This window comes from Bufo bufo, chromosome 1 (assembly GCF_905171765.1).
Source record: "Bufo bufo chromosome 1, aBufBuf1.1, whole genome shotgun sequence".
Taxonomy (NCBI): Eukaryota; Metazoa; Chordata; class Amphibia; order Anura; family Bufonidae; genus Bufo; species Bufo bufo.
In genome coordinates, this window is record NC_053389.1 from 847,729 (window position 1) to 872,554 (window position 24,826).

A 24,826-nucleotide genomic window follows, 5' to 3' on the forward strand; every position below is an offset into this window, starting at 1 on the left:
AAAGGAATGAGGAAAGGAATGCCATACGGTTTTTGGAAGGCAGATTTTGCTGGACTGGTTTTTTTGACACCATGTTCCATTTGAAGCCCCCCTGATGCACCCCTAGAGTAGAAACTCCAAAAAAGTGACCCCATTTTAGAAACTACGGGATAGGGTGGCAGTTTTGTTGGTACTAGTTTAGGGTACATATGATTTTTGGTTGCTCTATATTACACTTTTTTGTGCGGCAAGGTATCAAGAAATAGATTTTTTGGCACGTTTTTTTTTTGTTATTTACAACATTCATCTGACAGGTTAGATCATGTGGTAATTTTATAGAGCAGGTTGTCACGGACGCGGCGATACCTAATATGTATACAATTTTTTTTATTTATGTAAGTTTTACACAATGATTTCATTTTTAAAACAAAAAAATGTTTTAGTGTCTCCATAGTCTAAGAGCCATAGTTTTTTCAGTTTTTGGGCGATTATCTTAAGTAGGGTCTCATTTTTTGCGGGATGAGATGACGGTTTGATTGGCACTATTTTGGGGTGCATATGACTTTTTGATCGCTTGCTAAAAATCAAAAATCATGCAGGGGTGCAGGGGGGGTGCAAAATCTTTATTTTAGGGACACTAAAGTTTCTGATCCCCGCGGTCAGGGACCACGGGGATCAGAAACTGCAGAAAGTGCAGCAAACCGCAGGTCTGAATTGACCTGCGGTTTGCGGCGATCGCCGATACGGGGGGGTCACATGACCCCCCCTGGTGTTGTGACAGGATGCCGGCTGAATGATTTCAGCCGGCATCCCGTTCCGATTAACCCCCGCGGCATCGGAATAACGATTTAATGTTAGGATGTACCGGTATGCCCTGAGTCCTTAAGGACTCGGGAAATAGGGCGTACCGGTATGCCCTACGTCCTTAAGGGGTTAATGCCACCACACAGTAGTTATGCCAGCATTGTGCCCCCTTCACAGATTAGGCCCAAATATGTGCCGCCTCACATTAGTTATGCCCAGATATGGGCCCCCTCACAGTAGTTATGTCCAGATATGTGCCCCCCTAACAGTAGTGATGCCCAGTTATGTGCTCCCTCACAGTAGTATGCCCAGCTGTGCCCCCTTCACAGGCTGTAAAAAAATAATAATAAACTACCCATACTCACCTTGTGCCCCAGCCGCAGCAGGATACACGGAGCTCCTGGCCGGCCCCAGCACCTACCCAGACCTACAGTGTAGAGTGCAGACAGGGGGAGAAAGGATTGAGCAGGGAGCAGACGGACACCTCTCTGCTTCATCATTACAGGCAGCTGTCTCTGTTTCCTATGGAAGCAGGGACAGCTACCAGAGAGCGGGACATACCTCCCCGTACCGGGACCGCGGGACAGCCATTGAAATCTTGGACTGTCCTGCTAGATCTGGGATGGTTGGGAGGTATGTACTGTATATACCCTCCTCCAGTTCAGCAGTGCACTCTCTCTACCCCCGGCCCATTGCAGTGGGATACCGTTGTCATCTGAAGCACTGTATCAGCAGGGCATGTGCGGCTGTCTGCCACCCACACCTGGATTAATAGCGGCAGAGACTGCTGCACTGATTCAGAGCTCCAGAAGAAGAAAAATCAATGTCACTGTGTTTTTTGGGCTGAAAGACAGTGAATTAATGGAATTAATTTGATTAATCTCGCTGCCCTACACACAACTATATATTTCCATATCTGATCCGCATTTTGAGGATAAGATTCAGGCCCGTTCATTTCTATGGGACTGCAAAAAATGTGGACAGCACACAATATGCTGTCTGCATCTGTATGTCCATGCCACCGTCCCGCAAAACAAAATAGAACATGTCCTATCCTTGTCAGTTTTGCGGATAAAGATAGGACATTTTTACAGAAAGGGGAAAAAATGCGGCATGCACATGGCCATTATGAAGGTAAAAAAGGGATCCAGAATGTTGTAAATAAAATTAATCCTTTATTGTAATAGTTTGTATTAGAAAACGCACATCCCAAAGAACTGATTGATTTTTATTTACAACACGCTGGATTCCTTTTCTCCCTTGAAATTGCTTATTTCTAAGGACGTGAACAAGCCTTGAATCCGTGCAGTGACTTGTTTGATAACTCCAACATCTGGTGCTAGAGTACTCTTTCTCTATACAAGTCATGGTCGGTATCCTGATCTGTGCTAAACAAATATGGTCATATGCACACAAAAACTCCAGAAAAAATGTCAAAAACTTCAGTATTCTGCATTTTTGATAAAACACTAGAGAACCAAAAAATGGCACCTACAGTAACTAAAAAAAACGCCGGTCGCAAAAAAAATATGCTTGTGCATCCTGCGTTTTCCATGTCCCATGGACCTTCAGCTAACATCTATATTTTTTTACTTCTAAAATTGCACCAAAAGACACAGATGCAAATAGCGTCACTAACTACAAAAACTGCAGAAAAAAAATACGGGGGCTATTTCTCACAGTGAGGACGCTCATGTGAAATCAACCTTAGGGTGGCTCCTTCTTTTATATTTCTCTTAGGCCTCTTGCACACGAGCGTTGTGCATTCGTTCCGTGCATTGGGGACCGCAATTTGCGCAATTCACCTCCATCAATTTTCCTTCTTAATATTGGGATAATGTTCTCCTCCTCCAATTGTTCTGGGAGGAGGAGAACATTATCCCAATATTAGGAAGGAAAATTGATGGAGGTGAATTGCGGGTATGGAGGAGATTCATCGACGACTGCCTCTTAATCTGGGTAGGAGAAAAAAGTGGGCTGGAAGCACTCATTCAAAATTTGAATGAGAACAACTGGAATTTGCACTTTCCCAGCAATATAAGCAGTGTGGAGGTTAATTTCCTAGATCTGTGTATTTCCCTGGAAAATGGAAGGTTGGTCACGAAAACTTACTTTAAAGAAACAGACGTGAATGCATATATTGATAAGACTAGCTGCCACCAGGATATATGGTTAGATTACATCCCAAAAGGGCAGTTTAAAAGAATAGCACGTAACTGTACAAAAGTAGAAGATTATAGGAAACAGAGTAAAGTGATTAAAGGAAGGTTTGTGGAAAAAGGATATGAGGAGGAGGAGTTAGAAGAGTGGCGTAAAAATTTGGAGGTCTACACAACGCATGCAATCCGGATACAATCCAGACAGAAAAAAAGCATACACAAAACGCAATCGCAGAAAAAACTGATTCAACTTTCCGTGCAAAACCATCAGTTTTTCCATGAACAGATTTTGCCACAATCCATATAGTTTGTGTGAAAATGCCTTATGCTTTTGCAGGACCTGTCCAAGATTTTCAATGGCACCAGACAACCTCTTGCGGATTATGCACTTTTTTTTCTGCGTGGATTTCATGCTGAAAAACTGCAGCGTAATACAGTACCAGCAAAGCAAATGAGATTTGACAACTCTCATCTACACTTTGCTTTTTTTCATTGGCACGGAAATTGACCTGCTGTGTGGATTTTAAATTCGGCAACATGTCAATTGTTTGTGCGATTCTGCACCTTCCGTAGAGTGGTTTTTACCCATAGACTTCAATGGGGTTCTTTACAGAAACTGAAAATCTGCATAAAAAACTACACCAAAAGGCCGCATGCACACGGCCGTTGTCCCCAATGCAGGGGCAACATCCGTGCAGCGGGCCTGACACATTCAACTTGAATGGGTCCGTGGTCTGTCCGCACTGCAAAAAAATATGACATTTATTTGCGGTGCGGAACAACGGAAAGAAACACCACGGAAGCACTCCGTAGTGCTTCCTGTGTTCCGTTCCGTGACTCCGTTCCGCATCTCCGGAATTGCAGACCCATTCAAGTGAATGGGTCTGCATTTGTGATGCGGGGTGCACACGGCCGGCGGCCGTGGATTGCCGACCCGCCGTTTGCGGGCCACAATACAGCCACAGCAGCCCAAACGCCGTGTGCATGAGTCCAAAAACATATAAAAACCACACTAAAACTGCAATAAATAGTGCTGACTTTTGTGTGTTTTTGGTGCAGATTTCATGGAGATTTTCACACAAATCTGCACAGTGCGCACTAACCCTAGGTTTCATTTAACAGAGCCCATCAGCCACTAAAATGCCATTTTCTTGTATGCCTTGCAGTTTTTATAGGAAAATAAGTACCTTACCCAACTTTATTGTCACATCTTCTGTAGAGAAGCATGGGGAAAATCCATTTGTGCAAAAAATGGCATGCAACAACACCTATATAACAACACACATTGCATATGTGAAACACTCGTGTGTGGGAGGAAAACACCACACCGAGCATAAGAGGGAAAGGGAATACCAGAATAAGACCTGGAAACTAGGGAAGGAAGATGGACACCTCCTAGAGAAAACCCTAACTCCAGTCCTGATAGACTACCAGTATGAACAGGCCCCAAAGGTAGGCAATTTCATACACCGGATACCTAGAATCCTATCTCACCCTATAGGACCCTGGAACTAATGTCAAGACTGAATTTACCTGTTCCTCCAAAGGAAAGGACAAACAGGAGTTTTCCTCAGGCCTAATGACACACATACAGTACAGACCAAAAGTTTGGACACACCTTCTCATTCAAAGAGTTTTCTTTATTTTCATAACTATGAAGGCATCAAAACTATGAATTAACACATGTGGAATTATATACATAACAAACAAGTGTGAAACAACTGAAAATATGCCATATTCTAGGTTCTTCAAAGTAGCCACCTTTTGCTTTGATTACTGCGTTGCACACTCTTGGCATTCTCTTGATGAGCTTCAAGAGGTAGTCCCCTGAAATGGTCTTCCAACAGTCTTGAAGGAGTTCCCAGAGATGCTTAGCACTTGTTGGCCCTTTTGCCTTCACTCTGCGGTCCAACTCACCCCAAACCATCTCAATTGGGTTCAGGTCCGGTGACTGTGGAGGCCAGGTCATCTGGCGCAGCACCCCATCACTCTCCTTCATGGTCAAATAGCCCTTACTTTCAAAGTTTTCCCAATTTTTCGGCTGACTGACTGACCTTCATTTCTTAAAGTAATGATGGCCACTCGTTTTTCTTTACTTAGCTGCTTTTTTCTTGCCATAATACAAATTCTAACAGTCTATTCAGTAGGACTATCAGCTGTGTATCCACCTGACTTCTCCTCAACGCAACTGATGGTCCCAACCCCATTTATAAGGCAAGAAATCCCACTTATTAAACCTGACAGGGCACACCTGTGAAGTGAAAACCATTTCAGGGGACTACCTCTTGAAGCTCATCAAGAGAATGCCAAGAGTGTGCAAAGCAGTAATCAAAGCAAAAGGTGGCTACTTTGAAGAACCTGGAATATGACATATTTTCAGTTGTTTCACACTTGTTTGTTATGTATATAATTCCACATGTGTTAATTCATAGTTTTGATGCCTTCAGTATGAATCATAGTCATGAAAATAAAGAAAACTATTTGAATGAGAAGGTGTGTCCAAACTTTTGGTCTTTACTGTATATATAAACAAAATACAAAAGGGAAAGGAAACACTTATCTTCAATGAAGCTTTGGTAGCACCAGGAACTCAGCCAAGAACCAAACACAAGCTAACCACAAGTCCAACAGAAGCTAAAAAACTGCATAGCATAGTGGGAGAAACAACAATAAATAGAGATGGTTAAATGACCACAATAGCCATACCTGGGGAAAGAAGGTGTGGCAAGCACCAGAAACAACACAGACGTCATTTGATCCCAAAGGAAAACAAGTGAGATGAAACCATGTTTTGCCAGTCTCACAGATCTCCTGCCACCTGTCGCGGGAACGTCAGAATGTCTCGGTATGTCTGTGACAATATGTTTTTTTTAAAGCTACTAAAAAAAACAATAGATGTCTATGGGCAGCGGCAGATTGGCCACAGACCTTACAGGGAAATTTCCCGGTGGGCCAATGCCCAGGGGGCTGCCCAAGCCCCCCTCTCTGCCACTGGCTGGGTACATAATGAGCTCTCAGTAGTAATTCATGCTGTGAGAATCAGGTACTCATGTACCTGGCCAGCAACATACCCTCCTGAATTCAACTATGCCCTGCATCTCACCTCCTAAGCCCCTTGCTACATAGAAAACTGGAGGAAGTGACCAGAACATTTCAGTAACTGATGGCCACCACAGAGGGAAAGGTTTTGGGGCAATATATTTGGTATTTTGTGCTATAGTATTGCTGACCCCCCTACTTGTGTTGCTCTGCCTCTTGTCAATATAGACACTCCTACAACATGAGGCCACTTTTAGTTTTTTTTTCTAGGGCCACTTTAAGTTCCCATTCCGCCCCTGTCTTTGGGAGAAAAATGCCATAGTACGCTGTGACTTAAACAACACCGACCCAAAAAGCACCTCAAGGGTAAGAATATAACTGTTTGTACTGAATTTAATATTTCCCATCAACTTCCAACCTCTGAAACTGGAGTTTTTTGACAAAAAAATGACAGCCAAAAACCAAGTAATTTTTGCAGCAAAAATGACAGATTTTTTTCACAGCTTGTGGATGAGATTTCTTAACATCTCATCTATTTTGCTGGTACTGTCCAACTTTGTGGTTTGCTGCTTGTGAATGTTTATGCCACATGTGAACACGCCCTACAGAGTTTTCCCAACGTCGGTCAATTTTCCGAAACCTGAATGTCTCAAACTAAGGCCCAGTTCACACCGACAGTGAAGATTTATGGCAGGCTGTTCCGGCAGAAAACAAACCTGTCGGCAGTCACCAGATCCAGCATGGACATATCACCTCTGGATCCCTATTGATTATAATGGGACCCATTGGTGATCCAACCACCTTCCGGCAAAAATGTCGGTTTTTAGCCAAACAAATACAGTTTTTTGTCCGGCTGACAGCCAGTATTTATTCCTGATCATCTCTAATGGAGACGTGAATGCATCAGTTGTTGGTGTGAAGCTACACAATGGTTCGTGGCCCTTCATCTCATTTATCATCCAGCTTGGGCCACTGATACATGTCTAAGGTTACAGCATCTATGGGAATGTTAAATGTGCTTCACTGACTATGTGTTCAGCCACCTCCTATGAGCATTATCAAAATCTGCACCCTTGAAGCTTCATAACATTTTCTTAATGTGAAGGTCAAAATGACTTTTCTGCTTTGCCTCCCACACCTGCTGCCATGCTGAAGTCCATTTCCGTGTGCACCTGTCGGGCCATATTTCCTGATGTTTTAATGAATAAATGTGGATTGTTTATGAGGATTTTTCTTATTGGTGGTTTGTGTGGCAAGAAAACAGCGCATGCTCAGTTCTATACTGTTGAAGCTGAGCTGTGCTGATCCCTGTAGAAGGCGGTACGGCGGACATGCAGGCATGTAGAGCACAGGACTGCAGTGCTCATGCTCACCCTGTGCTCTTAGGAGGATGCATGTGTGATAATCTCTAGCCATACACTTCCATACTTAGGAAGGCTGAGAAGCTGCACATAATCGTTCTGCATCTAGATGGACTTCAGGAGGGCAAACAATGCTTGGTAGAGAAGAATTTCAGGGGGATTTTTCTAATATCATTACACATTGGCTAGCAGGGTTATACTGGGAACTTAAAGTGGCCCTGGAAAAAACTAAAAGTGGCTCCCATGTTGTAGGCAGGTTTAAACCAACAGAAGGTGGGGCTACACAATTAGATGTACAGGGTGGGCCATTTATATGGATACACCTTAACCACCTCCGGACCGCCTAACGCAGGATCGCGTTCCGGAGGTGGCAGCCCTGCGCAGAGTCACGCATATATGCGTCATCTCGCGATGGCCGAGATTTCCTGTGAACGCGCGCACACAGGCGCGCGCGCTCACAGGAACGGAAGGTAAGAGAGTTGATCTCCAGCCTGCCAGCGGCGATCGTTCGCTGGCAGGCTGGAGATGTGTTTTTTTTTAACCCCTAACAGGTATATTAGACGCTGTTTTGATAACAGCGTCTAATATACCTGCTACCTGGTCCTCTGGTGGTCCCATTTGTTTGGATCGACCACCAGAGGACACAGGTAGCTCAGTAAAGTCCCACCAAGCACCACTACACTACACTACACCCCCCCCCCCCGTCACTTATTAACCCCTTATTAGCCCCTGATCACCCCTGATCACCCCATATAGACTCCCTGATCACCCCCCTATCATTGATCACCCCCCTGTCATTGATTACCCCCCTGTAAAGCTCCATTCAGATGTCCGCATGATTTTTACGGATCCACTGATAGATGGATCGGATCCGCAAAACGCATCCGGACGTCTGAATGAAGCTTTACAGGGGCGTGATCAATGACTGTGGTTATCACCCCATATAGACTCCCTGATCACCCCCCCTGTCATTGATTACACCCCTGTCATTGATCAACCCCCTGTAAAGCTCCATTCAGACGTCCGCATGATTTTTACGGATCCACTGATAGATGGATCGGATCCGCAAAACGCATCCGGACGTCTGAATGAAGCCTTACAGGGGCGTGATCAATGACTGTGGTGATCACCCCATATAGACTCCCTGATCACCCCCCTGTAAAGCTCCATTCAGATGTCCGCATGATTTTTACGGATGCACTGATAGATGGATCCGATCCGCAAAACGCATCCGGACGTCTGAATGAAGCCTTACAGGGGCATGATCAATGACTGTGGTGATCACCCCATATAGACTCCCTGATCACCCCCCTGTAAAGCTCCATTCAGATGTCCGCATGATTTTTACGGATGCACTGATAGATGGATCCGATCCGCAAAACGCATCCGGACGTCTGAATGAAGCCTTACAGGGGCATGATCAATGACTGTGGTGATCACCCCATATAGACTCCCTGATCACCCCCCTGTAAAGCTCCATTCAGATGTCCGCATGATTTTTACGGATGCACTGATAGATGGATCCGATCCGCAAAACGCATCCGGACGTCTGAATGAAGCCTTACAGGGGCATGATCAATGACTGTGGTGATCACCCCATATAGACTCCCTGATCACCCCCCTGTAAAGCTCCATTCAGATGTCCGCATGATTTTTACGGATGCACTGATAGATGGATCGGATCCGCAAAACGCATCCGGACGTCTGAATGAAGCCTTACAGGGGCGTGATCAATGACTGTGGTGATCACCCCATATAGACTCCCTGATCACCCCCCTGTCATTGATTACCCCCCTGTAAAGCTCCATTCAGATGTCCGCATGATTTTTACGGATGCACTGATAGATGGATCGGATCCGCAAAACGCATCCGGACGTCTGAATGAAGCCTTACACGGGCGTGATCAATGACTGTGGTTATCACCCCATATAGACTCCCTGATCACCCCCCTGTCATTGATCAACCCCCCTGTCATTGATCAACCCCCCTGTCATTGATCACCCCCCTGTCATTGATCACCCCTCTGTAAGGCTCCATTCAGATATTTTTTTGGCCCAAGTTAGCGGAATTTTTTTTTTTTTTTCTTACACAGTCTCATATTCCACTAACTTGTGTCAAAAAATAAAATCTCACATGAACTCACCATACCCCTCACGGAATCCAAATGCGTAAAATTTTTTAGACATTTATATTCCAGACTTCTTCTCACGCTTTAGGGCCCCTAGAATGCCAGGGCAGTATAAATACCCCACATGTGACCCCATTTCGGAAAGAAGACACCCCCAGGTATTCCGTGAGGGGCATATTGAGTCCATGAAAGATTGAAATTTTTGTCCCAAGTTAGCGGAACGGGAGACTTTGTGAGAAAAAAATTAAAAATATCAATTTCCGCTAACTTGTGCCAAAAAAAAAAAAATTTCTATGAACTCGCCATGCCCCTCATTGAATACCTTGGGGTGTCTTCTTTCCAAAATGGGGTCACATGTGGGGTATTTATACTGCCCTGGCATTCTAGGGGCCCCAAAGCGTGAGAAGAAGTCTGGTATCCAAATGTCTAAAAATGCCCTCCTAAAAGGAATTTGGGCACCTTTGCGCATCTAGGCTGCAAAAAAGTGTCACACATCTGGTATCGCCGTACTCAGGAGAAGTTGGGGAATGTGTTTTGGGGTGTCATTTTACATATACCCATGCTGGGTGAGAGAAATATCTTGGTCAAATGCCAACTTTGTATAAAAAAATGGGAAAAGTTGTCTTTTGCCAAGATATTTCTCTCACCCAGCATGGGTATATGTAAAATGACACCCCAAAACACATTCCCCAACTTCTCCTGAATACGGCGATACCACATGTGTGACACTTTTTTGCAGCCTAGGTGGGCAAAGGGGCCCATATTCCAAAGAGCACCTTTAGGATTTCACAGGTCATTTACCTACTTACCACACATTAGGGCCCCTGGAAAATGCCAGGGCAGTATAACTACCCCACAAGTGACCCCATTTTGGAAAGAAGACACCCCAAGGTATTCCGTGAGGGGCATGGCGAGTTCCTAGAATTTTTTATTTTTTGTCACAAGTTAGTGGAAAATGCTTATTTTTATTTTTTTTATTTTTTTCATACAAAGTCTCATATTCCACTAACTTGTGACAAAAAATAAAAAGTTCCATGAACTCACTATGCCCATCAACGAATACCTTGGGGTCTCTTCTTTCCAAAATGGGGTCACTTGTGGGGTAGTTATACTGCCCTGGCATTCTAGGGGCCCAAATGTGTGGTAAGGAGTTTGAAATCAAATTCTGTAAAAAATGACCTGTGAAATCCGAAAGGTGCTCTTTTGAATATGGGCCCCTTTGCCCACCTAGGCTGCAAAAAAGTGTCACACATCTGGTATCTCCGTAATCGGGAGAAGTTGGGGAATGTGTTTTGGGGTGTCATTTTACATATACCCATGCTGGGTGAGAGAAATATCTTGGCAAAAGACAACTTTTCCCATTTTTTTATACAAAGTTGGCATTTGACCAAGATATTTATCTCACCCAGCATGGGTATATGTAAAAAGACACCCCAAAACACATTCCTCAACTTCTCCTGAATACAGAGATACCAGATGTGTGACACTTTTTTGCAGCCTAGGTGGGCAAAGGGGCCCACATTCCAAAGAGCACCTTTCGGATTTCACAGGTCATTTACCTACTTACCACACATTTGGGCCCCTAGAATGCCAGGGCAGTATAACTACCCCACAATTGACCCCATTTTGGAAAGAAGAGATCCCAAGGTATTCGCTGATGGGCATAGTGAGTTCATGGAAGTTTTTATTTTTTGTCACAAGTTTGTGGAATATGAGACTTTGTATGAAAAAAAAAAAAAAAAAAAAAATCATCATTTTCCACTAACTTGTGACAAAAAATAAAAAATTCTAGGAACTCGCCATGCCCCTCACGGAATACCTTGGGGTGTCTTCTTTCCAAAATGGGGTCACTTGTGGGGTAGTTATACTGCCCTGGTATTCTAGGGGCCCAAATGTGTGGTAAGGAGTTTGAAATCAAATTCAGGAAAAAATGAGGAGTGAAATCCGAAAGGTGCTCTTTGGAATATGGGCCCCTTTGCCCACCTAGGCTGCAAAAAAGTGTCACACATCTGGTATCCCCGTACTCAGGAGAAGTTGAGGAATGTGTTTTGGGGTGTCTTTTTACATATACCCATGCTGGGTGAGAGAAATATCTTGGTCAAATGCCAACTTTGTATAAAAAAATGGGAAAAGTTGTCTTTTGCCAAGATATTTCTCTCACCCAGCATGGGTATATGTAAAATGACACCCCAAAACACATTCCCCAACTTCTCCTGAATACGGCGATACCACATGTGTGACACTTTTTTGCAGCCTAGGTGGGCAAAGGGGCCCATATTCCAAAGAGCACCTTTAGGATTTCACAGGTCATTTACCTACTTACCACACATTAGGGCCCCTGGAAAATGCCAGGGAAGTATAACTACCCCACAAGTGACCCCATTTTGGAAAGAAGACACCCCAAGGTATTCCGTGAGGGGCATGGCGAGTTCCTAGAATTTTTTATTTTTTGTCACAAGTTAGTGGAAAATGATGATTTTTTTTTTTTTTTTTTTTTTCATACAAAGTCTCATATTCCACTAACTTGTGACAAAAAATAAAAAGTTCCATGAACTCACTATGCCCATCAGCGAATACCTTGGGGTCTCTTCTTTCCAAAATGGGGTCACTTGTGGGGTAGTTATACTGCCCTGGCATTCTAGGGGCCCAAATGTGTGGTAAGGAGTTTGAAATCAAATTCTGTAAAAAATGACCTGTGAAATCCGAAAGGTGCTCTTTTGAATATGGGCCCCTTTGCCCACCTAGGCTGCAAAAAAGTGTCACACATCTGGTATCTCCGTAATCGGGAGAAGTTGGGGAATGTGTTTTGGGGTGTCATTTTACATATACCCATGCTGGGTGAGAGAAATATCTTGGCAAAAGACAACTTTTCCCATTTTTTTATACAAAGTTGGCATTTGACCAAGATATTTATCTCACCCAGCATGGGTATATGTAAAAAGACACCCCAAAACACATTCCTCAACTTCTCCTGAATACAGAGATACCAGATGTGTGACACTTTTTTGCAGCCTAGGTGGGCAAAGGGGCCCACATTCCAAAGAGCACCTTTCGGATTTCACAGGTCATTTACCTACTTACCACACATTTGGGCCCCTAGAATGCCAGGGCAGTATAACTACCCCACAAGTGACCCCATTTTGGAAAGAAGAGACCCCAAGGTATTCGCTGATGGGCATAGTGAGTTCATGGAAGTTTTTATTTTTTGTCACAAGTTTGTGGAATATGAGACTTTGTATGAAAAAAAAAAAAAAAAAAAAAAAATCATCATTTTCCACTAACTTGTGACAAAAAATAAAAAATTCTAGGAACTCGCCATGCCCCTCACGGAATACCTTGGGGTGTCTTCTTTCCAAAATGGGGTCACTTGTGGGGTAGTTATACTGCCCTGGTATTCTAGGGGCCCAAATGTGTGGTAAGGAGTTTGAAATCAAATTCAGGAAAAAATGAGGAGTGAAATCCGAAAGGTGCTCTTTGGAATATGGGCCCCTTTGCCCACCTAGGCTGCAAAAAAGTGTCACACATCTGGTATCCCCGTACTCAGGAGAAGTTGAGGAATGTGTTTTGGGGTGTCTTTTTACATATACCCATGCTGGGTGAGATAAATATCTTGGTCAAATGACAACTTTGTATAAAAAAATGGGAAAAGTTGTCTTTTGCCAAGATATTTCTCTCACCCAGCATGGGTATATATAAAATGACACCCCAAAACACATTCCCCACCTTCTCCTGAGTACGGAGATACCAGATGTGTGACACTTTTTTGCAGCCTAGGTGGGCAAAGGGGCCCATATTCCAAAGAGCACCTTTCGGATTTCACAGGTCATTTTTTACAGAATTTGATTTCAAACTCCTTACCACACATTTGGGCCCCTAGAATGCCAGGGCAGTATAACTACCCCACAAGTGACCCCATTTTGGAAAGAAGAGACCCCAAGGTATTCGCTGATGGGCATAGTGAGTTCATAGAACTTTTTATTTTTTGTCACAAGTTAGTGGAATATGAGACTTTGTAAGAAAAAAAAATAAAAATAAATAAATCATAATTTTCCGCTAACTTGTGACAAAAAATAAAAAGTTCTATGAACTCACTATGCCCATCAGCGAATACCTTAGGGTGTGTACTTTCAGAAATGGGGTCATTTGTGGGGTGTTTGTACTGTCTGGGCATTGTAGAACCTCAGGAAACATGACAGGTGCTCAGAAAGTCAGAGCTGCTTCAAAAAGCGGAAATTCACATTTTTGTACCATAGTTTGTAAACACTATAACTTTTACCCAAACCATTTTTTTTTTACCCAAACATTTTTTTTTTATCAAAGACATGTAGAACTATAAATTTAGAGCAAAATTTCTATATGGATGTCGTTTTTTTTGCAAAATTTTACAACTGAAAGTGAAAAATGTCATTTTTTTGCAAAAAAAATCGTTAAATTTCGATTAATAACAAAAAAAGTAAAAATGTCAGCAGCAATGAAATACCACCAAATGAAAGCTCTATTAGTGAGAAGAAAAGGAGGTAAAATTCATTTGGGTGGTAAGTTGCATGACCGAGCAATAAACGGTGAAAGTAGTGTAGGTCAGAAGTGTAAAAAGTGGCCTGGTCTTTCAGGGTGTTTAAGCACTGGGGGCTGAAGTGGTTAATAAAATGGGAATGGTTGGTGATATTAACTTACTGTTTTTTGGCACATTAGTATATGTGAGGGGGGAAACTTTTCAAGATGGGTGGTGACCATGGCGGCCATTTTGAAGTCGGCCATTTTGAATCCAACTTTTGTTTTTTCAATAGGAAGAGGGTCATTTGACACATCAAACTTATTGGGAATTTCACAAGAAAAACAATGGTGTGCTTAGTTTTAACGTAACTTTATTCTTTCATCTGTTATTTACAAGTTTCTGACCACTTACAAAATGTGTTCAATGTGCTGCCCATTGTGTTGGATTGTCAATGCAACCCTTTTCTCCCACTCTTCACACACTGATAGCAACACCGCAGGAGAAATGCTAGTACAGGCTTCCAGTATCCGTAGTTTCAGGTGCTGCACATCTCGTATCATCTGAAGGCAATCGTCTATGCTGTGAAGATACGAGATGTGCAGCACCTGAAACTACGGATACTGGAAGCCTGTTCTAGCATTTCTCCTGCGGTGTTGCTATCAGTGTGTGAAGAGTGGGAGAAGAGGGTTGCATTGACAATCCAACACAATGGGCAGCACATTGAACACATTTTATAGGTGGTCAGAAACTTGCAAATAACTCATGAAAGAATAAAGTTAAGTTAAAACCAAGCACACCATTGTTTTTCTTGTGAAATTCCCAATAAGTTTGATGTGTCACATGACCCTCTTCCTATTGAAAAAACAAAAGTTGGATTCAAAATGGCCGACTTCAAAATGGCCGCCATGGTCACCACCCATCTTGAAAAGTTTCCCCCCTCACATATACTAATGTGCCACAACCATTCCCATTTTATTAAGGTGTATCCATATAAATGGCCCACCCTATATTATAGATCTGACTATAAATGGCCCACCCTGTACTGTATTATGCCATAGAGTACTGCCCTAGCAGAACCTAATACCACAGTGCAGCATAAAATAGTGCTCAAGCAACACCAAAGGAGGGCACCTGCCGGTCAAGTACATGGGTTCTTGACGCTCCCAGTGTTAATTAACTCAGGGAGCATCAGATCATGACTTACCTGGCTGGCGGCTGAGAGTGGGGCCCAGGCAGTCCTCTAGGCATCAGCCCACTGGGAAGTTTCCCTGTAGTGTCTATGGCCAATCCACCTCTATTGGCTAGTTACATCAAATAGGTGACCTGGATATTTTTTTTCAGAACTTTCAGTTGTGACAAATTAAACCCTATCCACAGGATAGGAGTTAGCTATTAGATTGGCAGTAGTCCTACTGCTAGCACCCCCACTGATCATATGAATGGATACCCTGTACCCCTCTGTAATGGCGGATCATAATAGGGAGGTTTGGGGCGGTAGCCCCAAGCCTGATGTCCCTGCGGGGCCCATTGCCACCCAAATTGGACATTACAAGGAAAGAGAGCATCCTTCAGGGAGGTAGAGAGTGAGGAGAATAGGAGTGTCAGGCTGTCTGGATGCTTGTAGGAGAAAGGACCTGTGATGGCGTCATCACCATGTGATCAGTTATATATGGATGTTAATGGTCACATAGTAATAAAGTCATCACAGGTCCTTTCTCCTACCAGCATTCAGAAGGAGTCTTACTGCAGGAGAAGTTTGTAGGTTTATGAGGAGATTACCTCAGGAGAAAGTGACAGAGGGTGTTATACTATATAGTACATACTGTGAGGTATTATATACTGTATACTGTGTGGTGTTATACCATATACTGTGATGCGTTATACTATATATTGCATACTTTGGGTACTGTATACTGTGGGGGTGTTATATACTGTGGGGTGTTCTACTATACATTGCAAACTGTGGGATGTTATATACTATATACTGTATACTGGTCGGAGTTGTACTGTATATTATAGGGCTGTTATACTATACTAGACATTAAGCCCGTTACAATAATGGGCGCTAGAACATTAGTGCATAAACATTAGTAGGAACAGTCTATATTAAATGGCACTGGCATTGACTGGTGGCTGAGACTGCTGGCACTGACTGGTGGCTGAGACTGGTGGCTGTGGCTGGTGGCCGAGACTGCTGGCACGTTGACTGGTTACTGTGACTGCTGACACTGACTGGTGGGTAAGACTGGTGGCTGACACGGCTGGCACTGACTGGTGCTACTGCGACTGGTGGCTGAGACTGCTGACACTGACTGGTGGCTAACACAGCTGGCACTGTAACTGGTGGCTGTGGCTGGATGACTGGCACTGACTGCTGGTAGCAACTGGTAGGTAAGACTACTGACAGGCGTTCCTCTCTATATGGGTTATAGTGCTGTGACTGAAGACTGATGAACAGAAATAGCACTGTGACTGACTAACTAAAATGACGGCAGTCAGATCTGCTTGCCAGCGTGCAGGTGTGGGCGGTTGCAGGAGCCATCTGTGGACAGTGCCGACAAACTGAATGGTGTGTGGGTGGTACAGACGGCTTCTTCAGCGACATATCCTACTTGCTGGCGCGCTTGAGTGGGCGGTGTGTGTAGCTCTGTGTCCGCGCATACCCAGTGTAAAACTGTGTACGCACGGATGTAGTGCACTAAATGGCATGTAGGCAGTGCAGGCGCGCTTTAATACTCCATCATGGCCGCTCATCAGGTCTGCACGGCGAAGGCGACGCATGTGCACTGGCTGTTTGTGCGCTACGCTGCTGGTGAACCTAGAAAGGAGCGGACGGCGGCGGGGGAGCTGTGGCAGGAGCGGACGGCGGTGGGGGTACTGTAGCCGGCCTATAGTGTCTTGGAGGTATCTATGGGCAGTCAGGCTGCTGACACCCTGCAGGGAAACTTGTGTGTAGCGCTGTGTCCGTGTGGAGCGCTGTCTCCTGATTGGACGCCTTGCCGCGCATGCCCAGTGCAAAACTGGGTACACACACACGGACACAGCGCACTCACACAGGGATTTTATTATGTAGGATTCTCTCTGCCTCTCCTGTTTCTGCTCCTTAGCTATGATCGTCATTGTATCATCTGCACCTCTGCCTATCTCTAACCTCTTCACTTCTCCTATCTCTGCTTACTGTCTACCTACTGTATCTCTGCTCCTTAGCTAGTTAATTCAATGCCTGTGTACTTTCTGCCTCTCCTGTCTCTACTCCTTAGTTATAAATTTTTGTGTTCTCTGCCTCTACTATCTCTGTTCTCTTCACCCCTGCCTCTACTATCTCTGTCCTTTAACCATCTGCCTCTGCTATCTATCCTCTTCGCCTCTGCTGTCTCTGTCCTCTTCACCTCTGCCTCTGCTATCTCTGTCCTTTTCACCTCTGCCTCTGATATCTCTGTCCTCTTCACCTCTGCTATCTCTGTCCTCTTCACCTCTGTCTCTACTACCCCTGTCCCCTTCACCTCTGCTATTTCTGTCCTCTACCTCTGCTATTTCTGTCCTCTTCACCTCTGCCTCTGCTATCTATGTCCTCTTCACCTCTGCTGTCTATGTCTTCTTCACCTCTGCCTCTGCCTCTGCTCTCTGTCTTCTTCACCTCTGCCTCTGCTATCCCTGTCCTTTTCACCTCTGCTATCTCTGTCTTCTTCACCTCTGCTATCTCTGTCCTCTTCACCTTTGTTGTCTGTCTTCTTCACCTCTGCCTCTGCTATCTCTGTCTTCTTCACCTCTGCTTCTGCTATCTCTGTCCTCTTCACCTCTGCCTCTGCTATGTCTGTCCTCTTCACCTCTGCTGTCTTTGTCTTCTTCGCCTCTGCCTCTGCTATCTCTGTCTTCTTCACCTCTGCCTCTGTTCTGTCTGTCTTCTTCACCTCTGCTGTCTCTGTCCTCTTCACTTCTGTCTCTTTGTTCTCTCATTATCTGTGTGCATCTATTCTCTCTGTTTCTCCTCTCTCTCCCCTCTTTTCCCTGTGTCTCCATCTTCTCCTCCATTTCCACCCTTGCTCTGTCCTCTCACCTCTTCCTTATTGGGCCCATATCTTTCTGCACCCATGCCCTCGTGTCTCTGCACCCTGCCCTCCTCTGTCCTCTGTCTTTCCTTCACTTGACCCACGTCTGCCTTGTGCCATCCCCGGGGACAGAGGGCACAGCTGTTGTCTGCGGGATGTGCCCACCTCCTCCTTCCAGGAAGTAGCTTGATGTGTGTCATCAGGTCCCAGATCTTCATGGACCTACAAAACCCACTGAAGATGGTAAGCGTCCCTCCTTGGTCCCTCCCACCGCGTCGCATGCCGTTGTGTTTTCTCTTCATTTCAAACTTGTGTGTAGCGCTGTGTCCGTGTGAAGCTCTGTGTCCTGATTGGACGCCGCACATGCCCAGTGCGAAAATCGGTACACACGCATGGAAACAGCGCAGGCACACAGGGCTTTTATTATATAAGATACTGTGGGGTGTTACATTATATACTGCATACTGTGGGGTAGGTTGCACTATATACTGTGAGGACCTGGGGGTGTTATAGTATATACTTTGTGAGGCTGTGGGTGTTATACTATATATATGTAGAATAGTTTTCTTTAATATTTACCAGAACAAAATAACTATGGGGCGGAAAACAAAAGGAGGGATGGTTGGGGCCCCTCTGTATCCTCTATCCTCTGATCTAATAGTTATCCCTCATCCTGTGGATAGTTAACTTGTCACAATTTATGATGATCATGGTGGTAGTACCCCGTTGGTCAAAGATAAGTAGCCATTGACCTTCACATGTCATCTTTGTGAACATTGCAATTGCTGCAGAACATAAACTTGGTTTTGTCCAAGTTTTTACCTGTTTTGTGAATTTAAATTGATCCTTTTTTTTTATTTACGTAAATTCCTTCAATCAATGAGATTGTAAGTCCAATAGTCCAGAAATTCACTGCGCTCTTTTTGTCTTTTACTTCTCATGCTAGATAAGATAACATTAATTTCTCTATATTAACAGGTGCCTGGTGGCATCAGCCTCCCACGCCTCACAAGTTCCTGTTATCAAGATTTCACTATGGATCATATACTTTGATCCTATGTTATTTGTCATGTTTTCCAGTAACTATATATTATCAGTGACATCTGTGAGTCAATGATGAGCAAAAAATAGAAACAGTCAAGTAAAGTCATTACTACAATAAAACAATTGTGTGTCCTTTAGAGTATATAGCGATAGAAGAAAGTTGCAGAGCAGCACAAATAGACCTCTTGACCAAACCGTAATGCACCAGCCACGATAGGACCACAGATCCACAGCAGTCCCAGGAACAGTAGTAGATAGCAAAAAGGTTCACAGCAGCATGTCCGGTGTGACTATTTATTAGGAGCCAAGAGTGCACACTTGGCTCCTAATAAATAGTCACACCGGACATGCTGCTTTGAACCTTTTTTCTATCTACTAGAGTATATAGTCATTCCTTCTTTCCACTTCTTTCTAACCATTGCCATTTAGGGCACCATGTATAAGGATTTTTTTCCAATGTCTGTTTAATTCTTTCAGTTGTCCTTATTGAATGCCAGTCAACCTACTTACACTCTTTCCACTGCCCACTGCCATCAAACAGCCTTAATTTAAAGGGGTTCTCCAGGATTTCAAATGGCCACCAGCAACCTGTCCACACCCTCACCTCCCTAGGCAGCTCTGCAAGTGGCGGCGACCAGTCCTGCTCACATTGTAGGACAGGTTGCTGGAAGCCATTTTAAATCATTTCCAGAGAACCCCTTTAACTGCTTACATGATGCAAAACGTTCCTTGGAACAGTGAGTTTTCATTGTAGGGATGGGGAAGGGGGGGTGAGCCCTGGTTTCCTCTGGCAAAATAACTTATTTTTCACAAGTGCCAGGAGTAGGTTTTAGAAATGTATGCGGCTGTGAAACCCTCTTTAACCCTTAAAGGACTGGACATTTTTGAGTTTTCTTTTTTACTCCCTGCTATCCCAGAGGCATACGTTTTTTATTTTTCCATTGGGGTGTCTATGACTTTTTGATCACTCTTTATTCCATTTTTATGGGAAGGGAAGAGAGAGAAAAAAGAATCGCCCATTTAGATTTTTTTTCCATTACCCCATTCACTGTATGGGATAAATATTTTTATAATATGGACATTTTCAGATGCGGTGATACCTGTGATCTTTATTTTTTTATTATTTATTATATGTGGTGTGATATGAATTTTTATTTTTTAAAATTTTTTAAAAAAACATTTTTTTTCTACTTGCAACATGCAATCATTAGAATTCAGTAATGGAATTTAATGAATTACTAAATAGAAAATTCTGTATATTCTAAAGCAGTGCTGCTGGCAGGTCTGCAATGAAATATTCCAACAATAGGCCAAGTAGGCCTATACAGACTCAGGCCTATTACTACTAAGGAAGACCTTCCCCGAAGGGAAGGTGTTCCAACCCTGTGCTCCCGTTTCTTTTTAGCTCTCAGATGCCGTGGTCACATTTGACCATGTCATCTAAGGGGTTAATCCCTGCGGTCGGCATTAAAACAGCCAAGAATCAGCGGCTATGGCACCCGCTGCGCTCATTAGCGATGACTTACGCCAAATATATACAGCACTAGTCGTTAAGGAGTTAAACTAAATTCACTCCTTATTGCAGTTCTCTGCTAACTTACGGTACGCAAGAGGAGGGGATTATAGACGGGGATAGGTTAAAATTTAACGAAGCCTGCTCTAGATGGGAGACATTATTTTGGTTTTGCTATGGAGAAATACAATTAATCAATTTTCAAAAAGAAGTCTGCTTTCATCAGGTTTTGCAAATAAATGACTCATTCCCTCTCAAACAATTGATTGTCAGCTTAGCTGAAACAGAAAAAATATAAAGGTCTAATTTTAATGGCTTGCTTATTAGCCCTTTTACAGCCATGTTTATGAGTCCTACACTTCTGACTGCTATAACATTGTACATGGGATGACCGATCTCTACCAGAGTTCATTACGCAGAAAAGGCTCAGTGAGTCACATTCACTGTTCTGAATCTTTTTACATATTTTTTTTATGTAATCTTTATTATCCACTAGCAGAAGGACCCGGCTTCGCACACGGGTATATTTTATCTATTTCATTTAATGTTTGTGTGTGTCATTAAAAGATATCGGCAGTATACCCCCATAACGTGACCTCTACAGCACCCCGCCCCCTTAACAGTAACCTCCACAGCACCTAACCCCTTAACACTGAGCCCCCCACAGTGCCCCACCTCTTTAAAATGGGACCTGCACAGCAGCCCACCCCCTTAACTTTGACCTTCACAGCAGCCTGCCTCTTTAAGGCCTCCTGCACACGACCGTTGTGTGCACCCGTGGCCGTTGTGCCGTTTTCCGTTTTTTTTTTCGCGGACCCATTGACTTTCAATGGGTCCGTGGAAAAATCGGAAAATGCACCGTTTTGCAGCCGCATCCGTGATCCGTGTTTCCTGGCCGTGAAAAAAATATGACCTGTCCTATTTTTTTCACGGCCAACGGTTCACGGACCCATTCAAGTCAATGGGTCCGTGAAAGAACACGGATGCACACAAGATTGGCATCCGTGTCCGTGATCCGTGGCCGTAGGTTAGTTTTTATACAGACGGATCCGAAAACTCAGAACCGACAGTATATTTTAACACAGAAGCGTTCCCATGGTGATGGGGACGCTTCTAGTTAGAATACACTACAAACTGTGTACAAGACTGCCCCCTGCTGCCTGGCAGCACCCGATCTCTTACAGGGGGCCGTGATCAGCACAATTAACCCCTTCAGGTGCGGCACCTGAAGGGGTTAATTGTGCTGATCACGGCCCCCTGTAAGAGATCAGGGCTGCCAGGCAGCAGGGGGCAGACCCTCCCCCCCCTCCCCAGTTTGAATATCATTGGTGGCCAGTGCGGCCCCCCCCCTCCCTCTATTGTAATAATTCGTTGGTGGCACAGTGTGCGGCCCCCCCTCCCTCCCTCTATTGTAATAATTCGTTGGTGGCACAGTGTGCGCCCCCCATCGGCCCCCCCTCCCTCTATAGCATTAACAACATTGGTGGCCAGTGTGCGGCCTCCCATCTCCCCTCTCCCCCCCCCCCATCATTGGTGGCAGCGGAGTTCCGATCGGAGTCCCAGTTTAATCGCTGGGGCTCCGATCGGTAACCATGGCAACCAGGACGCTACTACAGTCCTGGTTGCCATGGTTACTTAGCAATAGTACAATAGTAGAAGATTCATACTTACCGGCTGCTGCGATGTTCGTGTCCGGCCGGGAGCTCCACCTACTGGTAAGTGACATTGCTAAATGAACTGTCACTTACCAGTAGGAGGAGCTCCCGGCCGGACACAGACATCGCAGCTCCCAGGTAGTAACCCGCTGCCACCAATGATCGGGGGGGGGGGGGTAGATGGGAGGCCGCACACTGGCCACCAATGTTGTTAATGCTATAGAGGTAGGGGGGGCCAATGGGGGGCGCACACTGTGCCACCAACGATTTATTACAATAGAGGGAGGAAGGGGGGGCGCACACTGTACCACCAACAAATTTTTACAATAGAGGGATGAAGGGGGGGGCGGGGGGGCACACTGTGCCACCAACGAATTATTACAATAGAGGGAGGAAGGGGGGGGGCCGCACTGGCCACCAATGATATTCAAACTGGGGAGGGGGGGGGGGGGTCTGCCCCCTGCTGCCTGGCAGCCCTGATCTCTTACAGGGGGATATGATAGTACAATTAACCCCTTCAGGTGCGGCACCTGAGGGGTTAATTGTGCTGATCACGGCCCCCTGTAAGAGATCGGATGCTGCTGGGCAGCAGGGGGCAGTCATGTACACAGTTTGTAGTATATTCTAACTAGAAGCGTCCCCATCACCATGGGAACGCCTCTGTGTTAGAATATACTGTCGGAAATGAGGTTTCACGATCTAACTCATATCCGACAGTATATTCTAACATAGAGGCGTTCCCATGGTGATGGGGACGCTTCAAGTTACAATATACCATCGGATTGGAGAAAACTCCGATCAGATGGTATAAAAGGGACTCCAGACTTTACATTGAAAGTCAATGGGGACGGATCCGTTTGAAATGGCACCATATTGTGTCAACGTCAAACGGATCCGTCCCCATTGACTTGCATTGTAAGTCTGGACGGATCCGTTTGGCTCCGCACGGCCAGGCGGACACCAAAATGACTTTTTTTTCATGTACGTGGATCCTCCAAAAATCAAGGAAGACCCACGGACGAAAAAACGGTCATGGATCACGGAAAAACGGGACCCGTTTTTGCGGACCGCAAAAAAATACGTTCGTGTGCAGGAGGCCTAACAGTGAGTTCCACAGCATCCCAACCCCTTGATAGTGACTTCCACAGGGCCCCATCCCCTTAACAGTGACCTCTACAGCACCTCGCCCCTTAACAGTGACCTCCATAGGGGACAGTCCCCTTAACTATGACCTCCACCATTCCCTGCCCCCTTAACAGAGACCTCCACAGCGCCTGCCCCTTTAACAATGACCTCACTGTACCCTGCTGCCTTAACAGTGACCTCGACAGCAGCTGCCCATTTAATAGTGGCCTCCACAGTCCCCTGCCCCCTTAACAGTGACCTCCACAGTGTCTGCCCCTTTAACAGTGACCTCCACAGTGTCTGCCCCTTTAACAGTGACCTCCACAGTGGCCTGACAATCATCCAATCAAATTATGGGGCATTATTGTCTTTTATTGACAGTATATAAAACCCCACAGATTTAGCATACACTTAAGGTCATGTAAGTTACATCAGCCTCTACAAGAACTGAGCGTCGCAATCCAAATCATATTAGCGGATGTCAGGAAGCGGCAAGTAAGTAACGCCGCTCCAAAAACCTCCACCGCAAAGCCCCCCCTTCCCCCGCTGTAACCGGAGCGCAGCTCCTGTAGCAGGGAAGGTACAGAAAATCGGGAGCAGGAGGGGGCAGACGAAAATGATCAAAAGGGGCACAAAAGCAGATATAATAACAATATATACATAAATAATCTAGACAAAACTACTTAATAAAATATAACGCCCAAAAGCGTACCCCAAAGGGGAACGCCCAGGGCACAGTGGGCTGCTAAGGATGAATACTTAACTGGAGCAGCAAAGAAAGAGGACGTTTCCAGTGTGACCTTGGTTTATATGGACACTGGGAGGGAGTGGGTTGGCTTGTTGCCATAGTTACTGCATATTTTAAAAGTTTTGTCTTTGCTGCTATGGAAACAGTAAAGAGAGAGAATGCAATAGGAAGCCTCCGTGTCCTGGAATAAAATTCTGGTTTGGCTCTGGATCTAAAAGATCTCTGGACACTTCATTAGTTCCAACTTCAAAGACATTTTGTCACATGGTCCAATTTTCCATAATCAAATGAAAAGTCTATCTGGATAAGGTTGTTCTGTGCTCAACTCAAAAGTCTTGCGCCAAAATGTATTTGTATCCCACCAGAATGAAATACAAAAAATTTGTCCATGGGACAAGAATTCAGGGAAATCACAGGAAGGGAAGGCTATGTCTGTTCTTCTCTTCCCCTGATTTTTTGAACAATCAACAGGAAAAAGAAACAGTTATTATGATCACATGGGCAAAAGAGAAATCATGCTGGTTTCTAGTAATCTAAATTAAAATCTCAGTGTGCAGTTTTAGAAAACTTTCAAAATGATGTTAATAAGGAGGAAATAAAAAAATGTTCTACCAATGTACTTTTGTATGGCACCTGAAGATACAGACAACTACTAATCAACAGTCTCTTGAAAACAATCCCAAATTCCAAGTGATGGTCCATGATTTGTTGAAGGTCCAAAACCCAA

The 24,826-nt window shown here is 44.6% G+C and overlaps 1 protein-coding gene across 1 annotated transcript in view; it reads left to right on the forward strand.

Annotated features, from left to right (window-relative positions):
• The window catches only part of LOC120986745 (carcinoembryonic antigen-related cell adhesion molecule 7-like), a 986,637-nt gene that overhangs the window by 650,358 nt on the left and 311,453 nt on the right, over positions 1 to 24,826 (forward strand). The window lies entirely within an intron of this gene.